General features: G+C 34.1%; 1 long non-coding RNA gene across 1 annotated transcript in view; it reads left to right on the top strand.

Moving 5' to 3' along the window:
- LOC129532135 (uncharacterized) overlaps window positions 1-24,860 on the top strand; it is a 101,834-nt gene extending 76,974 nt beyond the window's left edge. The window contains exons 2-3 of the long non-coding RNA XR_008677763.2: window positions 24,063-24,158; window positions 24,828-24,860. This is a non-coding gene — a long non-coding RNA (uncharacterized lncRNA). The remainder of the gene's footprint in view (window positions 1-24,062; window positions 24,159-24,827) is intronic.
- Window positions 24,861-26,059: the final 1,199 nt, after the last annotated feature.

Here is a 26,059-nt window from a genome sequence, read left to right as displayed (position 1 = left end):
TCCTATAAAGTATTATCCTAATGTCTAATTCTCTGATTGAAATATAAATATCCATTGATGGATGTGTGTTTTTGCCTGACTGACAGCTGTCAGCTAAAAAGGACCATATATCATGGTGAATAGGGATGCTGATCATGCTAAAAACTTAAGGAAAATCATTTCAGTATTTAAAAAAATAGTTATGAAAGTTAAGACTTCAGTTGAAATTCTTGAAGTATACCAGAATCTTCAAAGGTAAAACATCATCTTAAGTCATTTATTTTATGGCGTATCTCTCAGAACTTGACAACTATAATTTATTAACGAACTTAACTGGACTGGCTTCTAAAATCCTTTGACGTGAAACTATCACATGCATTGGTAGACTCCGTAGTAGGGTACAGTAAGAACAGTGACTTCATTTTCTGCCACGTTATTTTAATTTACTTGCTGTTTTACCACTTTATATCCTTCACTGCGTAGGTAAACACATAAGATTGGCAACTAACTAAATCATAATGATGGCAATGTACCTTAAATTTGTATATTGATTTTTACATTTCAGTCATTATTTTTCTAGACCATTTATGATCACAATAATGGCATGCAAATAGTTAGAATAATATTGTATCCTATGGAATTTGATACATCAGTAAAGTTTCAACACAAGTCAGTTAAGCTACTTTTAAGAGTCTGCTAAGAAATGCTTATCCTACTCATCACACCTACAAACACTAACAGGAGTTTTTATTCTAATTCGTATTTATTGAGTCTGGGTCTATATTTCATTGAGTGGTATCTAAAGAATTGTTTCTTTTAAAGATGATGATTGAAACTAGAAACTAGAAATTTATTATGGTTGCTGAGGAATAACAAAAAAGACAAGCTGCAATATTGAAACGGTTACCTTGAATTCATTCTGGTTCTGAGAAAAACGTGGGCATATTATTCAATCATAATTCTCACTTCAAGTTTAAATGAGTTGTCATTCTGGTGGAAGAAAAGAACTTTTGTGTCTTCTTGGCTCTAATATTCACTGCTCAGTGTTAAGTGTTCAAGAGTACTTTCTGAAGAAGCATGTATAAATCCACAGACTTGTCTGAGAAGTAATCACCACTTAATGTGTTGATGACTATATCACCATGCTGGAGTGGACTTATATTATCTCAGCTTGCAGATCTAATACTTCAAAAAATTTTAAAAGACTTGAAGCTATTCTTTCTCTGTCCACTAAAGTGGAAACTGCTGCGTTTGCTACTATGCCAGCAGAAAGTATGGTCATATTTTGCTGAAAACATTCATTTATCAATATCCATTCTGTAGTATGGTGCCTCCTTCCTAGGAAGGAAATCAGAAACCTGCAGAACATGTCGTCTTCATGCATACCTACCATCTTTGTGGAAGATATGTGGTGTCTTAGTCTGTTTGGGCTGGTTTAACAAAGTACCATGGACTAGATGGCTTATAAACAACAAATTTATTTATTTTATTATACTTTATGTTTTAGGGTACATGTGCACATTGTGCAGGTTAGTTACACACGTATACATGTGCCATGCTGGTGCGCTGCACCCACTAACTCGTCATCTAGCATTAGGTATATCTACCAATGCTATCCCTCCCCCCTCCCCCCACCCTACAACAGTCCCCAGAGTGTGAAAGGACATGAACTCGTCATTTTTATGGCTGCATAGTATTCCATGGTGTATATGTGCCACATTTTCTTAATCCAGTCTATCATTGATAAACAACAAATTTATTTCTCACTGTTCTGAAGGATGGGGAATCAAAAATCAAGGTGCTGGCAGACTTGGTGTCTGGTGAGGGCATGCTTCCTTGTTCATTAATAAGTCTGTCTTTTCACTGCGTCCTTACATGGCAGAGGGAGCAAAGATGACCTCTGGGGCTTCTTTTATAAGGGCACTAAACTCATTCATAAGTACTCTGCCCTGTTACTTCCAAAGGCCCCAAATGCAAATACCATCACACTGGGGATTAGGTTTTAACATATTAATTTTGAGAGGAGCAAATATCCACTCTATAACATCTGGGAAATAAACTTACCAGAGCAGCAGAGATCCTTGTCTCTGGTTAGGAGACTGTAATAGGACTTCTATACTGCTAAAATCTAGTTTCATATACATTTCACATTACATGAAACCATTTATTAATACAACATTCAAATGTGTTTCCAAATAGATCACTGTCAATTGTCTTAGTTTCTTATAATTCTATCTTAGAATTCTTATAATTCTAAAGCAATTCTATATGCTTTACAAATTTATAATTAAAGTTTTTTTAAAAAAAAACAAAACTTTCAACAAATACAAGGGCAAAACATGTTTAGAAGATGTTGGTTAAAGATGAAGATTAGCTAAATAGTTAGCAGTATCCCAAGAAAATCAAAGCCTTTTATATAGTATGGACATATGGTTACTGAACAGGGCTTGGGAGGTATATGTGTCACCTTTTAGTTTTACCCAAAGTCTATTTGATTTCTTGTATTATCTCTCAAATAGCATGATTCATTTCTTTTTAAAGTTAAAAAAAATTGTGGGTACATAGTAGGTGTATATATTTATGGGATAGATGAGATATTTTGGGACAGGTTTGCAATGCATAATAATCACAGCACAGAAAATTAGGTATCTATCATTTCAAACATTAATTCTTTGTTTTACAAACAATGCTATTATATTCTTTAGGTTATTTTATATTGTACAAATAAGTTATTATTGACTATAGTCTCCCTGTTGTGCTATCAAATACCAGGTCTTATTCATTCCTTTTATTTTTTTGGTACACATTAACCATTCCCATCTCTGCCTTGCCACTCCCCTATTACCCTTCCCAGCCCCTGGGAACAATCCTCTATTCCTTAGTGGCATGATTCATTCTTTACTGTACTGTCTTCTCTTCCCTAACCATTTGTCTGTGACTCTTGTTGAATGACATAATAATGTTTTTCCAAGCTCATACTACCTGGAAGGAATAAAAGGCTATTTTAGTCAGTACATTTCTTGAATACAGTTTTTTACATCTCATGACAGATTTCAATTTCTTACTCATCTGCATTTTTTCCTTTTGCTTCCAAAAATTAACAAAAGCTACAGATTATTCAATATGTTCTGCCATACTCACTTATAGGAACAAATTCACTGCACTGACATTTTCATGTTTGACTATGGCCACACATAATCGCATAGCAGTCCTTAGATTCACAGTCTTTAGATTAAAAAAAAAAAAAGAAAGACACAAGAAGAAACAGGCAAGTTTTGGCTTAACTTAATAACGCTCTCATAACTCTACAATATGTCTGATTTTCTGTCTTATTAGTAAACTTAAAGTTGCATTACTGTGTAAAAGAGTGGACCTTTTTTTTTTTTTTTTTTTTTTGTAAAACCAGCTGTTCACTCAAGATTATCAATTCCAAGTTGTTTATTGGGTCTCTCAGACCACTCCCACATTTGGCAATTTTCTGGAAGCGATCACAGGACTCCTTATATAGTAGTATTACTGGGTAAGATCTATCACAGTGACACAATACACAACCTATCAGCAAAGGAAAATTACACAATTTTGAGAAGTCCATGTGCTTTCTGTGCCTCCTCTTCCTATCAGAGGTCACATAGAGCACACCATTTAGCCACCAACAAAAATGTCAGCTATGTGTGTTCAATGTTTCTTCCCAAAAAAGCCCATTTGAGACTTAATATCTAGGTTTTTACTGGGAGCTGGTCAAGCCCTAACATGTACCCAAAATGCAGAATCCCAGAAGTAAAGCAGCTGCTTTACTTCAATCACGGTATGTGCAAACAGTCCAGGCACAGCAAATTCATCAGTTAAGGGGATATTAGAAAAGCAAAGTTTCCAGATGTCAGCAAGGGCAACTCTTTCAAGCAGGTCTTTCTAAAGACAGTAGCCTCAGGTCTGCTGTGTTAAGTCTTTCTCCACACAGGTGTATGATGCATACTTTGGTCTGCAACTTTTCGTGGTATCTGTTTCTTTAAGCATAAGGGAGCCTTGCATTTGCTTTTGCTTACAGGGCTGGAGTGCTCTTTCTCCCCCACTTCCCTACCCTCCCTGCCATACCACCCCGCAACAACTCTCTCCCTCTGTCTCTTTTTCCTGTGTATATGTTCCTATATTGGTTGCTCCAGGAAAGAAGAAACCTTTGTGTCCCCCAATAAGTTAGATTTGTTACTGATGCAGTAAGGGAGATGACACACTGTGGTTTAACAACTGGATGGTGATTTTAGAGGAGAATTCAAGGAAGTTGCAGGTCTCTTTTGGGTTACTGAGGGAGGAGTCAATTCAGCGATGTTTTTATGCTGTCATTGATTTTATATTACATTTTACATAAAAACATTTTTATGTAAGATGTCAGAAGAAAGAAGCAAAGATGCAATTATCACTGACAAAAAACTACAGTCTGCCCTCCATATCTGTGGGTTCTGCATGCAGATTCAACCAGCCACAGATAAAAAATATTGAAAAACAAAAATTAACAATACAATGATAAAAAATAATACAAATTAAAAAATACAAGCTATTAACATAGTGTTTACATTGTATTAGGTATTATAAGTAATGTAAGGATGATTTAAAGTATATGGGAGGATGTGCAGAGGTTATAAGCAAATACTACACCATTTTATATAAGGGACTCGAACATCCACAAATCTTGGTATCTGTGAAAATCCTGCAACCAATCCCCCATGGACAATGAGAGACTACAGTTACTCTTTAGCCAAAGCGGGCAACAAGCTTGGTGTTTTCTTTGCACAGTGCCTGTTTTTATTTCTTCAGGCATAATGTTGAAATGTTCTTGTTTTTATCTTGTTCCATCGTGGGCATGGAGAATCCTCATCAGATGTTGGTACTTTGTAAAATTATTTATCAGAAGAAACTTAAAACAGATTTGTTCTTGTGGGCCCATGACAGCTATCATATACCATTGATATTTAATAATATTTGAGTTACCATTACCACAGGTCTCCACAGTCAAAGACAATTACTGTGTCAACCACTTTGCCTAGCCATCACCCTTCTGGTAGAGTATCTCTTTATCTGGGGTTAAATATAAGGAATATCTGAAGTATATCCATATAATTCCTCAAAATGAATGATAAGCAGATGTTAGTGTTACTGAGTTTAAGAGATCTGAGTACTCATAATTCTATGTACGTCAACATGAATAATAGAGTAATACAGTTTACCAAAAAAGCAGCTTAATTTTTATTAAATATATATAAGGAGTATGGGGCAGTATTCATTACTACTTTACAAGTTCAGTAGTTTTAACTATTTAGGGTTCATGAGTTTAAGTGGGGGGCATGCTTTTCTGTTTGGTTGTGGCTAATCCAACCTATTAAGCTTGATCCTGTGTTCAGTCTATACTGGCTTGGTGTCCTAGTGCATTCTGTCAGTCCCTATTCGGGCTCTCCGGACCTACCCTCCCTAAATTTCTCTTGTTCTCTCCCTTCCTTCGCCTCCCTTCTTAGCAACTTGGAAACTTTAATTAACATTTTGCCTCTCTGAGCCCCACAAAATGAAACATTCCTCTGAAAAGTTTTGGGTCATTCTCAGTTTCAGCAGGCTATTTGCCTTGTTACTATACATAAAGAATCCATTCAAAAAAATGAGCTGTGTTTCTCTTTGTGCATTTAATCATTTATATAAATGTAACTAGACTTTAACATATCAGTGTATACCTTGATTTTTTCATTCACTATTAAGCTTTGGATGTTTACCTAGGTTGATACATTTAGATATAATTATTTTAACTTGTATGCCATAGTAAATGGTATGCTAAATTTTAGATAACTAATCAAAATGTCTTTAATTCTCCTCACTCTAGGGTTACTCTTGACTTTCATATTAAAATCTCACAGTCCTCTCCCAAAGTTCATTTGAGGATTTTAATAATGCTCTCACCCAACCAGTTGTCATCTGTCATGAGAACTCATGGGCCTTCGGTGACTTCTGTACAAAGATATTTGTTGATGTACTCCAAAGAAAGAAAAAGTGATGCTTGAGTGAACCAAATTAGCCCCAATTTTCTTTTTTCAAATCTTGTTTGACAGACTTTCACAAAACTGTTTCCTTTTTTTCCCCTGAGTTCAGCTGGAAAGAGGAGTCTGTCACTAGAATTAAAAATAACCCTGTCCCCAGACTTTCATAATGGTTAAGGAAGTTCAAAAGAATTAAAATGTTTAAAAATACTATTGCTGCTGCAGCAAAAAGTCTTTAAATAGATGTGAATATTTTGAGGATGAGTCACTCCTACTTTGGCCTTCTTCTATTGTGTCTTATATCCATTTAAAACAAGAATCTTGAGATTACTAATGAAGGCATAAAATGTTATACTGTAATCATAGGTATTAAAATGTATTTTAACATTGGAAGCTGCTGGAAAATACACTTTATTTCTCATGATGTGATACATTAGATGACCCCCTTTTTAGTTGTGTCTTTTACTGCCATTCAGCCAAGCTGAGTGACTTGCTTTATTTTCTTTGCTCCTTTTTTGTCTATTCTTTCAGGTATTATGGCATACTTTGTTTGCAAAGGATGTCATAACTTTTGTTCTTTCTAAAGGAAGTATCCTCACTTTGTCACGGGGCTGAAGAAACTTTCACTTTATTTTTTTATATCAATCTGGTCCATAGACAGGTGGTGTGCTGAGCTTTAAACAGCTTGATGAATGATTTGGCTCTGCGTAGCAGTGTCAAATAATGTATCTCAGTTGGCAGTCTCAATGAAACAGAATAAGGCAGTTGGTTTTGTGTTACATATTAGAGTCCGTGTGCCTACTGACTTCCAGCTGTGCATGCTAGGTATAAATCCTGCCCTTCCTGTACCTTGTGCCTGTAATTCACCCAGAGCTGCCCATTCAAGTCTGTTTACCAAACGGTTTCATTCACAATCAGGAGCCACTCCAATCTCTGAGGCACTTGTATCTTTTTTATTTGCTGTTATACTAAGTCATATGATTCTGATCAACCAATTTTCTGAGAATAATAATGAAGCCTAGAGGGAATTGTTGCTTAAAATCCTCTCTTATGAAGAATAGATGATTTAATTTCAAGAAGCTGGCAAATATGTGCTTACATTTCAACTTTGGTTAACAATATTGATATTAACTTTGCACCATATTTTCTCTAGTAGTATTATGCTTTACTTAGAGTTCTAGATAAAATGAGTATTTGCTTTTCTTTTTTTTTCCTTCCTTATGAACAAATAGGATAAATACAAATGAGCAATTATGTCCCTTGAGGGCATTGAGAGCCTCTTCAGGGGACAGTATTTGTTAATTTTGCCACAGGGATATATTTAAGGAGAAAAGTTTAGTTTTCATTATGTATTATTACTAGATTTTTAAATTCATGGAGACATAAGATAAGGGAGGAGGTATTAAAATGTGGACCAAATGGTGGCAGGGAGAAAAAATAAAGAATCATTTGCAAAAATGTTAATCATGATTTGAGGTATTTTTGTTTGTTTTTAAATTTTATTTATTTTTTTAGAGACAGGATCTTGCTATGTTGCCTAGGCTGGACTCAAACTCCTGGGCTCAAGTGATCCTCTTGCTTCAGCCTTCTGAGTAGCTGGGACTGCATGCGTGTGCCACTGCACTGGTTTTTAGGTATTATACATTTGGACAGAAGTTGTAGGAGTTTGAGATTTTGAAGTGGAATTATTAGAATTGTTTAGCTGATTAAATGAGGAGGAGGGACTGAATAGAGGGAAAGAAAACAAGCTAACAGTAATTCTAGTGAGATGCATAAATGAAGGAGGCAGATGATAAACTCAGTTTGGGATATGATATGGTTTGGCTGTGTCCCTACCCAAATCTTACCTCAAATTGTAATAATCCCCATGTGTCAAGGTCAGGGCCAGGCTGAGATAGTTGAATCATGGGGGTGGTTTCCCTCATACTGTTCCTGTGGTAGTGAACAAGTCTCATGAGATCTGAAGGTTTTATAAATGGAGTTCCCCTGCACAAGTCCTCCTCCCTGCTGCCATGTAAAACGTGACTTTACTCCTTATTTGCCTTCCACCATGATTGTGAGGCCTCCCAGCCATCTGGAACTGTGAGTCAATTAGACCTCTTTCATTTATAAATTACCCAGTCTCCAGTATGTCTTTATTAGCAGCATGAGAACATATTAATACAGGACACTTAATTTGAGGTAAATATTAGATATTAAGGTACCATAGACAGTTGGACATTTGGTCTTGGGAGTTCAGGCACAATCTGGATTAGGGAATCATAATAACTGAAGTCATGGGGAGTAAATTTGGTGACTGAGAGAGTGAGAAGCAGATACATTCTGAAAACTTCAAATCACAAGTGTCTACAGGTATGTGGTTTGATATGATAATCACAGCCCCCATGTGGCTATTGAGCATTTGAAACAGTATGAATTAAGATGTTCTGTGTGTATACAATATACACTGAATTATGAAAATTAGTACTGGAAATAGCACAATATCTCAATTTTTATATTGATTACTTATTTGATAATATTTTTGGATTCATTGGAATAAATAAAGCATATTTCATCATTTATTGAATGTGGCTATGGAGGAAATTTAAAAGTATACACGTGGCTTGGATTTTATTTCTACTAAATAGTGCTCATCAGAATAAGATCCTAACTTTTTAGCATGATGACTCATCAGATCTAGGTTATTACCTTCCCAAATGCATCTTCTGTTCCTCCCTCTCACATTTCTGCCATCCAGTCATGGCTAATGTGTGCTCCTCCAGTCTCCCTCTCCATCAAGCTGTTTCAGATCATAGCCTTTTGTACATGTTGTTCCCAGTGTTGGGCATGCCTATCTCTTCCTTGGAAATTTTTGTACTTTCAGGTTGGTTTTTCAAAGAAAAGACACTTTGAATAAATGAGTAAAAAATAGTATTAGAAGTTCTTCTTGAAGTCTGTTTATTTTTTCAAAGGGAGAGAATAAAAAATGAGTCCTTATGTACCCATTATCCCAGCTCACTAATTATCAATTCATGTTCCATCTTGTTTTCTATCTCTATTCACAACATCCTGCTCACATAATTTTGAATAAAATACCAGACATTATTTTAGTATCATTAAATATAAATGATCAAGTATGTATGTTTTTCATAATTATTTTTTTAAATTAAACTGGAATTCAAATAAGGTAATATATTGCAATTTGGTTGATTTGGTTCTTAGTCTTATGAATTACCTTTTTATCTCTTTTTTGTTAATGCAGTTTTTTTCTGGAAGAAATGGAATCATTTGACTTGTAGAGCTCCTATAGTTTGTATTTTATTTTTCACAACCCCATTGTGTTCAATATGTTCATCTGTCCCCACTTTTGCCTATTATATGTTTGTTCTAGAGGTATGATCAGATTCAAATTCTGTTTTTTTAAGAATACCTCTCTAATGATGTGGTGTTCTTCCATTGGGAGGCATAAAATACCTAGTGATCTCTTAATTTAATTTTGCTATTATTTGTAGTGATGTTAACAGCTACTAACAATCTTTGCCCTCATCTATTAGTTACTTAGGGGTTACAAAATTATGACTTTCTATTACTCATTTTTCATTATTTTCTTTTTAGCTAGAATATTCCTATAAAGAGTAATGTTTCCTCATCAACTAGTTGACAAATTTTAGGATTAGCGGGTACAGAAAAAGCAAGGTAAATTTATAATTCTATTCCTTTATATTTCATATTGAATTTTCATTAAATTGGCATATAATAATTGTACATATTTATGAGGTACATAGTGATGTTTTGATACATATAATTTATAGTGATCAGATCAGTGCAGTCAGCATATCTATCATCTCAAATATTGATCATTTCTTTAGAAAATGCTTTACTAGCATTATTTTCCAAGTAATTTTCTAAGTTCAGTAGCATTCACCAGTATTTATCAAGAAGTATTTGTTGTTATTATAAACTCATGGATAACAACATATACTTGTCCTTTCTTAGCCAGCAGTAGCTTCTTCAAGTTGGCTGAGTCCTTTTTATGACTCTCAAGATAGCTTCATTATGTTTTGTTATAACAAGATGTTCCAGGATCATCTTGTGCATTTCCTTCCCTGGATCTGGAATCAGCCATTTTTTCCCCCAAGGAGTCATGGCTCTTTTGTGGGACACAAAACTGCAATACAATGGCTAGGGATACTCATTGTTCCTGGGACAGTTATTGTTTCTGGATCTTTTCAATAGACAAAACTAGGAAATGTCAATTTTATTTTTATAAGGGGTATCTTCTGAGTTCTTAGTGATACTGTTGATTCAGATGCAGTATTACAGAGTTTTAATTTAAAATTATTTTATCATACATATCTCATTTCTTCCATGCTAAAAATGCCAGTTCTCAATAATACGAATATAATTACTCATTTAATTTATTCTTCAATACATTAAATAATAGTTTTATAATATCAATACTAATACTACCAATGATAATATTATTTATTAGCTGCTATTTATATATGTTTGCTGTTATTTTTCCTAAGGTTGTATCACTAGGGGTGTTTAGTGAAATTACTGTGTTGTAATATCACTTAATATTATCCCAGTGTGATTACATCACCAGCTGCTTACAGTTAGACTCATTTGCTTTATTTTACCACTCCTTTTTAGTAACTATTTTAAAAAGCAAATTTTGTTTAATTTTCTTTTATGATCACAAGGATTCTTTATAGTGTTCCAAAATAAAATTCTACAAAGCAAGATAAATTCAGAGAAATATTACTCTATGCCCATCCCTTCTACTCTCTTCCTCTAAAAGTCATCACTAAAAAAATTGCCCTATCTTTCCATTGCTGTTTTATATAAATTACCTATTCTATCTATCTATTTATGTTTACCAATCATCGACCTATACCCATTCATCCATCTACCCATTTCTTCCTCTTACATCCATCCATCCATCCATCCATCCATCATTTCCTCTTAGATAAACGGTAACACCCTAAATGCACTTTTTTCTAACTCACATTTTTGAACTGAATAATATATCCCCTGATATGGTCTGGCTCTGTGTTCCCACCCAAATCTCATCTTGAATTGTAATCCGAATTGTAATCCCCAAATGTTGGGGGAGGGACCTCATGGGAGGTGATTAGATCCTGGGGGCAGTTCCCCCATGTTGTTTTCATGATAGTGAGTGAGTTCTCACGAGATCTAATGGTTTTATAAGGTGCTTTTCCCTCCTTTGCTCTGCACTTCTCTCTCCTGCCACCATGTGAAGAAGGTTGTGTTTGCTTCTCCTTCTACCACGATTGTAAGATTCCTGAGGCCTCCCCACACATGCGGAAGTGTGAGTCAATTAAACTTCTTTCCTTTATAAATTACCCAGTCTCAGGTATGTCCTTCTAGCATTGTGAGAATAGACTAACATATCCCCGTAACAGTGTATACAGTTTTCTGTCTTTCGCTTTTTACAACTTCAGAGAGCTCCATTGCTTAAGTGTACCTTGATCTATTCAACAAGTCCCTTCTTGATAGATATTTTAGTATTTTTATTCCTTTCCTATTACAAATATGCTGCAATAAGTAGTGTTGAATACAAATATTTTCATATCTTTGCCTGTGCATCTTTGGTATAAAGTTCCAGAAGAGAAATCATTTGGTCAAAGAGCAAATACATTGTAATTCTTCTAGATAGTTCCAAATTTACCAGATCTCCAGGAGTTGTATGATTTTACCTTCTCATTAAAACATGTGAATGTGCCTGTTTTTCTACAGCCATATAAGCAGAATGTGTTGTCAAATGTGGATTTTTGTAAAACTCATGAAAAACTGCATGAAAAATACAGGTAAAAAACTGTATTTCCATGTAGTCTTAATAAATTGAGGTGTAATTATCTTCAATAAATTGTACAGATTTTCAGTATCTTCTTAAATGAGTTTTGCCAAATGTCTACATGTATGCAATCACACACCTAGCAGCGTATAGAATGTTGGCCTCACCCTACAAAGTTCTCTTGTGCTCTTTCCCAGTCAATGTCCTGCTCCCTGGAGACAACCAATATTCTGGTTTCTATCACCACATATTATTTTGCAAGTTCATAACCTTCATATAAATTGAATTATCATATATAGTCTTTTATGTCTTCTTTTGATAAGAACCATATTTTTGAGATTTTTTCCATGTTGTTGCATGTGCTTGTGTCAGTTTTTTGTTGCTAAGTAATACTCCACTGTGTAAATATATCACATTTATTATCCTGTTGATAAGGATTTGGGCTGTCTCAAAAGTTTTGCACTTATTAAGAAAGTAGCTGTTGACATACTGGTCAAAGTCTTCTTAGAGGTATATTTCTTTTGGGTAGATACGCAGGACTGGAGTTGATGGATAAGGTATATTAAATGTTTAAATTCACAAGAGAATATCAAACCGCTTTTCAAAGTACTTGTATCAGTTTGCATTTCTAGCAGCAGTATAAGAGAGGACTGGTTGATCCACATCCTCTTTAATATCTGGTGTTAATATTTTTAATTGTAGCCATTCTAGTGGGTATATACTGACATTTTACAGTGACTTGAGTTTGCCTTTCCCTGCTGAATAAATTTTGAGAATCATTGGCTATTTATATATCTTCTTTTGTAAAGTGTTGGTCGAAATATCTTGGAGGAAAATGTTGCTTGTGGATGTCCTTTTTTATAGTAAATATCAATCCTTTGTCACACACATTTTCTCACTAGTGTGTTTTGACTTTGACAAGTGAACGTTTTTGTCTTTGATGAAAATCTGTTTAATGGTTAATGATTTTTGCCTTCTAAAAAACTTTGCCTGACCAGCATGATGAAACCCCACCTCTACTAAAAATACAAAATTAACGGGGCATGGTGGTGCATGCCTTGTAATCTCAGCTACCTGGCAGGCTTAGGCAGGAGAATTGCTTGAAACTGAGAGGTGGAGGTTGCAGTAAGCTGAGATTGCACCATTGCACTCCAGCCTGGGCAACAAGAGCGAAACTCCGTCTTTAAAAAAACTAAAAACTTTGCTTAACTCTAAATTGCTATTAGTTTTCTATGTTCTTTGTTTTATTTTAGGATTTTTATAATTATAATTTTTATGTTTATTGGAGATCCACTTAACTTAATTTTTGTATATGGGTTGAGGTATTGGTCAAGCTTTTTTTCTCCCCCTCATGTGTGTACTCAGTAATGAACCATTTGATGAAAATATTCTCTAATATCCATTGGATTTCACTGCCAGTTTGTGGAAAATCATGTGGGCTTATTACCAGACTACTCTGTTCAACTGATTAATTTGTCTGCCTTTATTCTATTGGCACCCTGTCTTCATTACTATGGATTTGTAATTAGTCTTACAAACAGATAGTTTAAGTCATCCAATTTTATTCCTTTTGTTTTCACAAGTTTATTTTGGCTATTTTATTTCTTTTGCATTTTCCAAATATGTTTTGGCATTAGCTTTCACTTTATACCAGAAAAGTTTCTGGGGTTTTGATACATATAACATTGAATCTATAGGTAAAATTGGAAGAATTTTTTAACCATATTGTATCTTCCTATCATTGGCATGATAAATCCATCTTTTAGGTCTAGTTTAGTTCTTCTCAGCAATGTTTTATAGTTTTTATTGTAGGTATTTTATGGGTTTTGTTAAGTTTATTTCTTGATATTTTATGCTACTGAAGTTATATCATTTCTTAGAAATTTATTTTTCAATTATATATGGAAATACAGTTAATTTTTTGGATTGGTAAAATATTCTTAGTTCCTGGTATAGTTACTTACTAGATTTAGTAGACTTTTTATAGATTAATAAGAACTTTGTTAAACACAATCATAATGTCTGCAAATAAAGATATTTTTACTACTTTCAAACCTGTTGTGTTAGTCCATTTTCACAATGCTGATAAAGACATAGCTGAGACTGGAAAGAAAAAGAGGTTTAATTGGACTTACAGTTCCACATGGCTGGGGAGGCCCCAGAATCATGGCAGGAGATGAAAGGTACTTCTTACATGGTGGCAGCAAGAGAAAATGAGGAAGAAGCAAAAGTGGAAACCCCTGATAAACCCATCAGATCTCATGAGACTTATTCACTATCATGAAAATAGCATAGGAAAGACCAGCCCCCATGATTCAATTACCTCCCCCTGGGTCCTTCCCACAACATGGGGGAATTCTGGGAGATAAAATTAAAGTTGAGACTTGGGTGGGGACACAGACACACCATATCACCTGTATACATGTTATTTATTTTCCTTCACTTGGTGCACTTGCTAAGACCTCTGTTAAAATGTTGAATAGAAGTAGTAATAGCAAACATCTTTGCTTTATTTTTGTTTTTAGGGGAAAGTGCTTCAGCTCAATATATCATCTTAATTATAATGTCAGCAACAGGATATTTTGTAGTTGCTCTTTATAAGTTTGAGGCAATTACTTTATAGTTTCCCTAAGATTTTTTAATTATAAAAGGAAAGATATTAAATTTTTAAAATGCTTTTTCTGCATTTATTGAGATAATATGATTTTTTTCCTGCTGTTATTATGTTGAACTACCTTAATTAATTTCCAAATATTAGCAAAGTTAAATTCCTGGGATAAATCCCACATGACCATGATGTATTACCCTTTCTGTACATTGATTTATTTTGATAATATTCTGTTAAGGACTGTCTTTTGTTAAAGTATCCTTTTCAAGGATTGGTATTAGAGTTCTTATAGGTGTATTTAGTGACTTAGGAATTGTCTCAATATGCATTCATTTTTATGAATAATGTTGAAAATATTTATTGGAATATGCATTTTTCTATGGTGAATTGTCTTCTAACGTCCTTGGCAAGTAATTTTCTGAATAAAGTTTTTATTTTTTTACATATTATGAAGATAAAATGACTTAACCAGTAATGTTTTTGGGAATCTTGATAATTCAACTTCTTATAGTTTGAGAAATTAGCATATAAGTTTCTGTTGTAGTCTCTATGAGCTGATTATGAATCTATTCATGAGACATGTTTCAAAGAGCAGACCTGTTGAGTTTTGGAGATCCAAGACTGGAATGTGATGCTCCTCATATTCCCCACTGGTGATCAACTCTGGGTGATGAATCATCTATTTGCAGATGCGTTCATTTTAATTTAGTTTCTTTATATCTTTCTTAATAGTAGTTTTTCAAATGCACAGATAAATACAATGAAAAAAAATTAAGGTTCCAGACACCACCGTATACAAAATTTTAAAATATCTATTAAAGAGAAAAATGCTATTGATTCAAAGAGTGACCAGTGGCAGAGGAATTTCGCATGAGGAGCTAAGTAAATTTGGTTCCAAGTTGTCAAATGTGCATTCTAGAAAGATCTCATTCGCAAAACATGGAGAAAAGATTGCAGCAGGGTGAGACTGGAAGCAGTTAAGAGAGATCATAGCAATTGCTAGGTGAGAGATGATGAGAAACTGAACTCTTGTGGCAATGGGAACGGAGAGAAAAATAGTGTTGGATGTATGTGGTCAAATGATTTCAGGAGAAATGGCACTGTGCAATGAAACAGAAGTAAGCTGACAAGTTTTCAAACTGTTGGTATCACTGTCTCCCAGAATCTAGTCCGAGCAACAGTGTTCTCACAAAATGATCCATAAAAATATAATTTTCTAGAGAAAATAAATTTGAAAATGTTGGATACTTTATACCTCTTTTGGAGATTATAGTAGTCCTTTGGGTCCATTAGCTCTTCCTATTATAGTTTTATATCCCTTCCATCAAGTAAAAGTATAATTAAAGAGGGATTTGGGTATTTAGATTCTCTTTAAGGAAAAGGAGTTTACATGCATTTATGTTAGGGGTAAATTACTTGAGTCCCCTTTGTGATTTCAGTTTGCCTGAATTCTTTTTTAAAAATAATAATTGTCAAAATGGCTTTTGAAGTGTGAAGTTTAAGATTTTCTTAAAATCTTAGTTTAAGTGAAAAAGGTTTTGCTGGGTGCTAAAATGGTTTGGCATGAACTTATTTCCTGGACATATGGATTGTAAAATAAGCTGGGGTGTTGAGAATTAAATGAGATAATTTATGCAAAGTCCCTAGCATTATGGGCACATAGTAGGCATTCCATAAATAGTAGCTATAGAATTTAGATTCTGAAATCATTAACTTAAAGGCTTTAGTTACAAATATGAATATGGATGAAATTGTTCAGGGAGAGTGCATGTGAAAAAGAAAAAGGCAAGGATGTAAATCTGGGAAAATCTGGCATGCTAGAGAGGACAGGAAGTTAGGATCTGATGACAAACAGAAAGTGACGGTCAGAGAGTTAGAAGGAGAGCAAGAATAGGACTACATCCTGGAAAATTTTAAGAAGGAAAGAGGGAAGGAATGGTCAGGTTGGGAAATGCCTCAGAGACCTCAAAGAGTGCCAAGACTGATTGACTTGTGAGCTAGAAGGTTACTCATGAGCATAGCAAGACAAGACCCATCTCGTATTGGTGGAAATACTGGAAGAAAAACTTGGAATATTAGAGTTGGGTTTTCATGGAATTGTTCTTTCAGAGAAATCACATGAAAGGACTATGAGTAGGAGGGACTAAAAGTTCGTTTGTAAGGCTGTGTGATATCTGAGAGAAAGAATTCTTGTATACTCCTCAAAACTCTCTGGTAATAGGTAATAGATAATTGGCAACAGGCATTTAACAGCTCAGTTGCCACAATCAAGCTTTAGGAGACCTAAGACTTCTTAATAAAAGGATCTCCTTAGGCAAATCATTGCAAGCTAAAACAACAGCATAAACCTGCTGATTATGAGCTGCTCAAAGACAGAAGCACAATCTTAATCTTCCATGTATCAAGACACTAGCATAAGACCTGTCTCTTAGGTGATAATGTTAAGATTTAAAAAGAAAAAAGTGATTTGGCCTGGTTTAATATTAGAACCAGAATTGTAATTTTGTGGCTTATTTAAAATAATGTGTCAGAATTAAAGGGGAACAGTTTTAATTAGAAATCGATATCTTAATTCTTAGAATTAGATACAAAATGGTAGGTCTTTCTTGATCAAGGTCATTGTAAACTTTTGCTGTGCTTATGTAGGTTTGAACTTCTTTATTATAAGCCTCAGGTGTTAGTACATTTTATGAGTAGAGGCAATGAAGTAGTCATATGAGCTAAAGCACAGTACAAGACATAAATAAAAATTAAATTTTTAAAATATCTGAGACTTGTCTAACTCAAAGTTTAACAATCAAGATCAGATCTTTAGGATACCCTTAACTCATAATAATATGATTTTGTTTAACATTTTGGTTTACAGAAATGTAGGTATCCTCCTCAAGAAAAGATTTAATGCCTGATTAGTTCAAATGTATTTTAAATTTAAAAATATTTACAGCTAAATATATGTTAGAAAATAATTTTAAGAAATTGCCATACTGTTTTCCAAAATGATTGGTGAATTTATATTCCTACCAGCAGTGCGTGAGTTCTAGTTGCTCCACATTCTTGCCAACATTTGATATTGTTAGTTTTTTTTTTTAAATTTTAGTCATCCTAATAGGGTCTAGTAGCTTTTAGTCATCCTAATACGGTCTAGTGGTATCTCTCATTGGTGTTTTCATTTGCATTTCTCTAATGATGAATAATATTGAGCATCTTTTCATGTACTTATTTTCTAACCATATCTCTTCTTTGGTGAGTTGTCTGCTCACAACTCTTGTGTATTTTTTTAAAAATTGGAGGTTGGCCAGGCATGGTGGTGCATACCTGTAATCCCAGCACTTTAGGAGGTGGAATGGGCAGATTGCTAGAGCTCAGGAGTTTGAGACCAGCCTGGGCAACATGGCAACCCTGTCTCTACAAAAAAATGCAAAACTTAGCCAGGCATGGTGGTGTGCGCCTGTAGTCCCAGCTACTCAGGAGGCTGAGGTGGGGGGAACACTTGAGCTCAGGAGCTCAGGGCTGCAGTGAGTCAAGATCACACCAGTGTACTCCAGCCTAGATGACAGTAAAACTGTGCCTCAAAAAAAAAAAAAAAGAAAAAACAAAATGGAGGTTTTTAAAAATTCCATTTTGAGTTCTTCATATAGTTCCAATATACATCTGTTTATCAGATATATAGGATTTGAAAATATTTTCTCCAGTCTGTGGTTTCTCTTTTCATTCCCTTTTGAAGAGTAGACTTTTAAATTTTGATGAAGTTATATTTATGAATTTGTAATTTTTGTTGTATGGATTATGTTTTTAGTGTCAAGTCTAAGTTACATGTACACATACTATGTGATCCAGCCATCCCAGTACTAGGTATTTATTCAAAATAAATGAAAGTTTGTCCTTTGAGGGACTTATACATGAATGTTAATGAATGTTAATAGCATTTTATTTGTAATAACCTCAACAGTACATAACTCATATATCCATCAATCAGTAAATGGATAAACCATGATATAGCCATACAATAGAATACTACTTAGTTATAAAAAAGCAAAGTAACTATTGATAAATGCTACAATATGTATGAACCCAAAATATGCTGAGTGAAAGAAGCCAGACCCCCCAAAAAGTTACATACCATATGTTTCTATTTATATAAAATGATAGAAAATGCAAATTAATCTATAATGGAAGAAGGTAGATCAGTGGCTGCTTGGGGACAAGGAGGTGAGTGAGAAGGGGCATGAGGAACTTTGGGAGGTGCTGAATATGTATTTCGATTGTGGTGATAGCTTCACAGCTATATTTTTTATGTCACAGTTTATCAAATAGTACATTTTAAATATGTGCTTTTTATTGTATGTCATTGTTTACCTTGCTAGAACTATAAATAAATAGCTTGCAAATAAATAGTTTAATTATCCCTTAGAATAATTTAGTAGAATGCAGCACTTTATAAAAGTAATAAACTTTCTAGCTATTTATTTAAGCTCTTCATATTAATCAGAGTGATTCATCATTGATGGTAAAGGAATAAATAATCACCCATAGTGAAAAAATATCTGTGTTCCTAGTAACAAACAGAGAAAGGGTGCAACCATGAATAAGAGAGTAAAGAAAGATGAATTGTAAGTTATGACTTAAAAAGAAACAAACAACTACATGGTTAATCAAAAAGGTAGTATATATGAATGCTTTGTAGCTAATTTAATATTAAATAGAAATTAGGGGCATAGGTACAGATGATTAGAAAATACAAGAGAAAATGCAGATATTTACTATATAGAATTAAGTTTTGTAAAGAGTTCATTTAGTACTCACTTAATAAAGGAAGATATAGAGGCAGAGTGAAGTTAAATGAGAAATGGACCATTAACTATAATAAAGTGCTTGTAATGTACAGAGACAGATTAATGATGACAATGGCAATGTCACTGGTGATAAGTGCAAAAGCAATTATACTTTTTATATATTGATTTTTTTCCAAATTAATTCTAACTGCTTTTCTCTAGTCTAAACTCACAGGATTGTCTATCTTTTAAAAATTTTCTTGTGCATGTCCAGAACTACATACTGCAATAATAATAATACTTACAAAAGGATCATTAAAAGCTAGAAAGAATATAGAAAAAACAATTTTTCAGTATTTATTTGTAAAAGTTTTCAAACATTTATTATTTACTACATATTGGGTTAATAACATGTACTCATGAAATGACTCACTTTCAAGATATTGATTTAGCCATCTCAGCACTGTAGATATATTATGAATTATAAAGTTTTCTGAATTTCCCTGTACTGATTAATATAAATTACAGCATTATTCTTGACTAAATATAAATTGACAAAATACAATAGAATTGATAAAAAGTGAAATATAACAAATGTTAAATTGCAGTGGATTTTTAGATTAACATTTTTGTCTTATTACAAAAGTATAATTAATTTAGGAATTTAAAAAAATACAAAAACACATAAATACAATTTTTTACCTGCGCTCCCACCATTTAGAGATAACCACTGTTAATGTGTTCATTAATTTCCTTCTGTTTTTTTTTTTTAACTCATGGTGTGTATGGATACTTATATGTAAATTACAAACATGTACTTATATTTGTTAAATTCTACATATACAGTTTTGTATTTTTAATGTTATGTTAAGTAATAATTTACTTGGGAGGCAGTTTTGTCAACCGCTACAATATATTCATATTTGTTTACCCATTTAGAGGAATTTACTCCTTTAAAATAATGATATAACTATTTATGTTTGAGGAGTTGATCATAGCATTATATGAAAACAAATACATGAAAAACAAAACAAATAACACTAATAAGTCATTAGCAAATCAATTATTTTATTCATCTAAGATATGATGAAGTTGAAATGTTTTCAAATAATAGTATTCTGAGAAACATTAGTATTAAATATTAATATAATTTATTAATATGAATGTTATAACATTGAAACAAATATATACACTACCTCTGTGTGTGTATATGTGTGTTTATGCATAATCTTGTCTGGCTTTCAGAATGAAAGTTGCATACAGTGGAGCAACATAACAAAATGTGGTTTCCTGAAATCATGTGACTATCATATAAAACCTGCTCTGCATACCCTCAGAAACAGTATGTGAGAGAGAGAGAAGGTTCTATCTGGTTATTTATCTCTCTCTGTCATAGCAATTCCTGATGGTTGGAATTGCAGGTGATATGCATTTTTCCTGTCTTTTTCTGTATTGTCTAAATGTTCCAAATTTAATTTTCATAATTATTATAATTATGAAATACGTTGTAAGCATTCCCTTGTGTCATGCAAGTCATTGAAAACATGACTTTTTGTGGTTATATTACATCCTAACAATATTGCTATATTTTATTATAGGGATTCTCTAGCATTGCCATTTAAATCGTTTATTTTGTTGTTGCCATATTTCAAATAATGAGATCAAGATCATTAATATGGGTAAAATATTGTCTTTGATCATTTCATTACTCCTAAAATTTTTTTCTTATGGAACTCTGACTCCTAACCCACCAGCTGGGAAATGTTTGTTGCTATAAGATAGTTTTAATGAAGAAAATTGTAAAAATATTAAGCTCTATTTAAGGCCTAGACCACAACTCAAGTTAGCTGTGCTAAAAATGTAGATTATTGGTTATTTGGATGAGAGGTTGTTGAAGAAAGTGCAAATCTGTGCACCCCACTGATGAAGGGTCAACTCTACCATAGCTGTATGATCCCATTCTTCATTGGCTTAGAAACTAGTTAAGCCTTTGGGGAAGAAAATATGTGGTACAATTTCTGTTTTTTTTGGAAGCCTACAGCTAACAGAATTGCTAGCAAGGAAATTTACATTTGTAAAGGTCACACAAATGAACAAACCTTACCGTTATTTCAAATAGCTAAATGATTTTTGTTCTTATAGATTTGAAGAAGTTAGTGCCATTCTATTGTGGTACTCTCAAATGTTTCACAACTATATGATAAAGTTATAAAAGAAAGGTTACCACTAGATTACCATTCATCAAAATAAAGAGGAAATTGTCCTTAAAAATGTACCTTAATTTATTCATAGGATATTTTGGTGTTTAATAATTTCTAATGAGTTTGTTGACCCCAGTGCCCATATTTAGAATATAATGTAAAAAATGTGAATTAACAGATTTCAATTATAGAAAAAATATGCAATAATTTCTTCTTTTGTGGGCTCTCATTTTCATAATTGGAGCACACATATTTAGAAATGTGCTTAAATGCTTGATTCCTATCTCCCTGGAATTAATGGTAAGTAGATTGTGGTAGGGGTTGTACTTGCTTTTCAACATTCATTCTCCTTATTAAAAACCTCAGCTTCGACTGGTCACTTTGCCACCTGCCTAAAAGGTAATGTTAACCATTCTCCTTCGTAACTACGTGTAGCCATGGGGCTTAGAGTTGGCAAATAAGATGTTAAGTAGAAACGTGTGTGTATTCAAGGAAATTCCTTTAAAAAGCAGGAGACTACCTTCTTGAGTCTTTTTCACCATCCACCTGGTGAACATGAATTAGGTGGCTACAGCTCTAGCTTGAGAATAACTTGAACTTGAGAATAAAACTGTGTGCAGTAGAGCAATTAAATATGAGCCTAGATCCATGCCATTGTGTCACTGCCACACAAGTCTTATTCTGTTTACCTACAGGATTTTTACTAGACACAAAAATAAAGTTATTTGTGTTTAAGCTTCTAATTTTCCAGGTATTTGTTACCAGTACTAAGATAAGTACTCATATTATGAACATGTTTTCAGAGATATACTTGTATCACTAGGTGTCTATAAAATATCTTTATCTGTATAATATTATACTGTATTCCATTATATATTATAAGCAGAGGAGTAAAAATGTTATGCTCCAACATAAGCCAGAGATCTTGAGATATTAAAAATATCGCTTTGTGTCTGACGATATATTCTTAGACAATATGTGCTGGGAGAAGCACTGAGTCTATACTCTTGTCAGTAGCACTCAGATTTAGTGCCATGATAAACATACTTAATTTATTTAATAGGCATTAGGTTGTTCCTGTTTATTAAAGACTTGATTTCTCTTCTGGCCCTTGCTAGTCAGATGGGTGCTAAAAAGTAGGAGCAGGTGCCCATAAAGGTATGTCTCTGCTCTCATATGTAGGCTTTACATTATGTTTCCATGTAGCTTCTCTGACCTACCCATTTATGTAACAGACATCTAAACATGACCTAAAATATTACAATTTCAGTTTTTATATTATTAACAAATTATGCACAAAACAGAATACCTCCTTTATTCTGAGGTTCACTCATTCCAAAATAGAAGCTATATATTAGAATAACTGTATCAAAATATCTACTTTAAATTGGTCTTGAGAAAATATACTTCTTTGGAACCACAGAGATAGTGTTCCTATGGTTGTGAGCTTATAAATACAGTGCAACCTGCCCTGCCTCTGTCCTGGATTGTGGTAGCCTATTACATTCTTCCTACAAACAGAACACCTTTTTTCTGTGAGGAACGCATTCCATGTGGAATAAAGTGAGCCCAACCTGAAAATATCTAAACTTGTGCATGGCCTATATGATTGGTCCGGGATAGAATATGTGACTCAAGCTGGAAAAATAAGAAGTCTCACCAGGACTTTTCTGCTCTTCAGAGATATGCTATTTTCCTTAGGGATGGCAAGGACTAAGGCTACATAAACTTGGAGCATCCAATTTTGCCCACCATAGAAAAGAGCAAGCCTGAACGTAAAGCCACAGCAGCGGCCAAAACATTAAGAGAGAACAAGAAGTTACAACAACATTTTAGTGCCGGGATCTATATATTTCTTGAAGTTTTAATAATATGAAAAAAGATATTTCTCTCTTATGCAGGCTGGTTTGAGTTGACTTTCTGCAACTAAGAGACCTGATTAATAAAGCTGCTTTTTGTCATAGAGAAATTATTAAAGAACACAAGAAGTGAAGTGAAAGAATGTGGGTGCTCTTTTCTTGGTTGGTAAATCTCTTAGACACATTATAGTTGAATCTTCCAAGACCCAGGTCTCTTTGTCTCTTGGAATCCATTCAACCGTCAAATTAGTTGGCTCTTTATTAGGCACTGTGCAAATAAACAGATGGACAAGAATGTCGTGAGACTGAGATTTTAATTTTATAAAAGGTTATGATTCTATCCCACCAAGCAATTTGAAGCTTATCCCACGATAGTTGAATGGATTAGCTGGTTTTCACCACTGCCAATAGATGGCAAGGACACCCTTGGTGAATATTAGTTTTTTATTGGACTAGAATCTCCTCACTCTTTTTTGGTAATACATATTATTTCTTTCTCTCCCCCACTGGCTTAGGCAAGGGTGCCAATTCAGTATTCTATTTCCCTGGCCAAGAATGAAAATATTTTTTAGACTTGGCCCATCCTGGTATCTCATTGCCCTGGCCACAGCAACTGACTCAAGGTTGGATGTATTTAACCTAAACTGGGCCAATCGGAATCTTTTCTTGGTGTTTTCTATATAGATGCAGGATGAGAGACTCTATTTTGGAGTTACTATATGAGACCAGTTACTAGATGAGACCAGTATAATTTTGAAGTTCTTTGTAGCCACACTTCCACATCTCACATTTCCTGACTCTCTCCTTCTAACTTACTACCACCAAATAGAGAAAGCCCATCTACAAGAGAATGAGCTCAACATACATAAAATGAAAGAGCTGAGAGATGGGGGGAAATGCTGACTGTGTCATCTGAGTCAACCAGGTCAGTATACATGTGTGCTTCATAATTACGAGAGCTAATGTGTATATATTTTCTAAAATACTAGACCATAACAAATGTCATAGCATCAGAAGGGGAGTGACTGTGGGTGTGTATATATATATTATATATATATATATAAACAAGTACTTTATACTTGTGAGTTTAGTGAAAGCTGTGTATCTGTGACGAGTAGGATAGAAAGGGGACACTAATATTTCTAAACTCTGTATTCTAAACTGAGTTATGGGAGTTCTTTCATCTTAATTGCCTAAAAATATTACAGTTTCTGTAAGTTGTTACTGACGTGAACCCCTTGGGGAAAAGTTTGAATATGCTGTAGGTTTCTTGACATGATAATATGAGCTAAACAAGCTAGAACATTTGCAAAGTGCTATAAATTTGCCAATGTTTCTTTTGATGGTTAATTTTAAGGTCAAAGGCCTCAGTATATTTTAATGAACAGTCTAAATGATTTTGGAATAGCAATGAAAATGGTTCGTGAGGAAAATAAAATGCTAATAATGCTGATACCATTTTTAAAATGGCTTATAGTAGAATTTGCATGTTTAAAAAACCTGGATGCAATTTTAAAAAGTCAAGTGATTAACCAAATCATAAGACAAAGAAAACTTGTAGAATTCTATCATAAAATGTTGTTGGAATTTACAGACACTCTGGACATCACATGATTAACGACCTTGCAACTTTGAAATGCTGAATCTTTGAGTGAAGCACGTGAGTTAGAAAACAAAAGCACTTAGAACCCTATCTTCCCTCTTTTGCTTTTTATTCGGTAACATTTTAGGAAATGAAGAGGGTTCTACTCTTTATCCACTGACTTTCAACTCTGACCTAAAATGTGAAAAATTTCCCTTTCCCTTCTACTGTTGTCTTCTTCCTCTGCCAGGATATATGGGCTTCCTTGAAGGTGATCTTAGAAGCTGTAACTGTAGACTTTATGTAAGTAACTAATTTATTGCCTCTCGGCTGAAAACACATACTTTCTTGCCTATTTTGTGATAATAAAGTTGGACCTTCAGTTTTTAATTCTTGTTTAGCCAGTATGAGTTAGGCTCTGCTGAAAGAAGACACCAGAAGGAGATAGCAAGACTACAAGAGGGTGGAGAGACTTCTCTGGTTTTTGTTTCTACTGAGTGGTAGCAAGCGTCAGCATGCTATGGATTCTGGAGGTGGCAGTGGTTTGCATGATTCTGTGGTGGTGAGTGGTCTTCAGCAAGTCTCTTCTTGATCAGAGCAGTGGGTATGGGTATCATTTCTTCAGTAGCTCATTATTTCCATAGAATCCTGTCTTAACATTAAATGGGGACATTCTCTTCTAAGTTTCTAAGATTTTCTTTGTTTACATTTTCATCAGCCCTAGGAATATTATTAATTTTCTACTGCCACATAACAAATTACTGAAAATGTAGCATCTTAACATATATTTATCATCTCACAGCGTCCAAGGGGTAGGAGCCTGGGTATGGTTTAGTTGGATTTTCTGCTGTGGGTCTCAGTAGGCTCCAACCAGGTGTAAGCTGGGATGTGTTCTCATCTGGAGATTTCACTAAGGAAGAATTGTTTTCCAAGCTCATTCAAGTTTTTGTTAGAATTTGTTTCCTTATGGCTGCATGACTCAGGGCCCCAGTATCCTACTTAAAGTTGGTTGGAGGCCACCCTCAGTTCCTAGAGGCCACTAGCAGTCCTCTGACATGTGGCCCTTCCAATAGGCAGTTCATAAATGACTATTTGCTGCTTCAAGGCCAGAAGAGAAATCTCTTGCTATAGTCTGTTAAGATGAACTTTTATATAGCACAACCTGATCAAATGTGTTACATCCCATCATGTTTTCCATGTAATATTGGTTAGAGGCAAGTCATTGGTTTTGCCCACACTCAAGA

This window comes from Gorilla gorilla, chromosome 11, assembly GCF_029281585.2.
Source record: "Gorilla gorilla gorilla isolate KB3781 chromosome 11, NHGRI_mGorGor1-v2.1_pri, whole genome shotgun sequence".
In the NCBI taxonomy this organism is placed as follows: Eukaryota; Metazoa; Chordata; class Mammalia; order Primates; family Hominidae; genus Gorilla; species Gorilla gorilla.
Note: the sequence above shows the minus strand (reverse complement) of the source record. Positions and strands in the feature narration are given on the sequence as shown.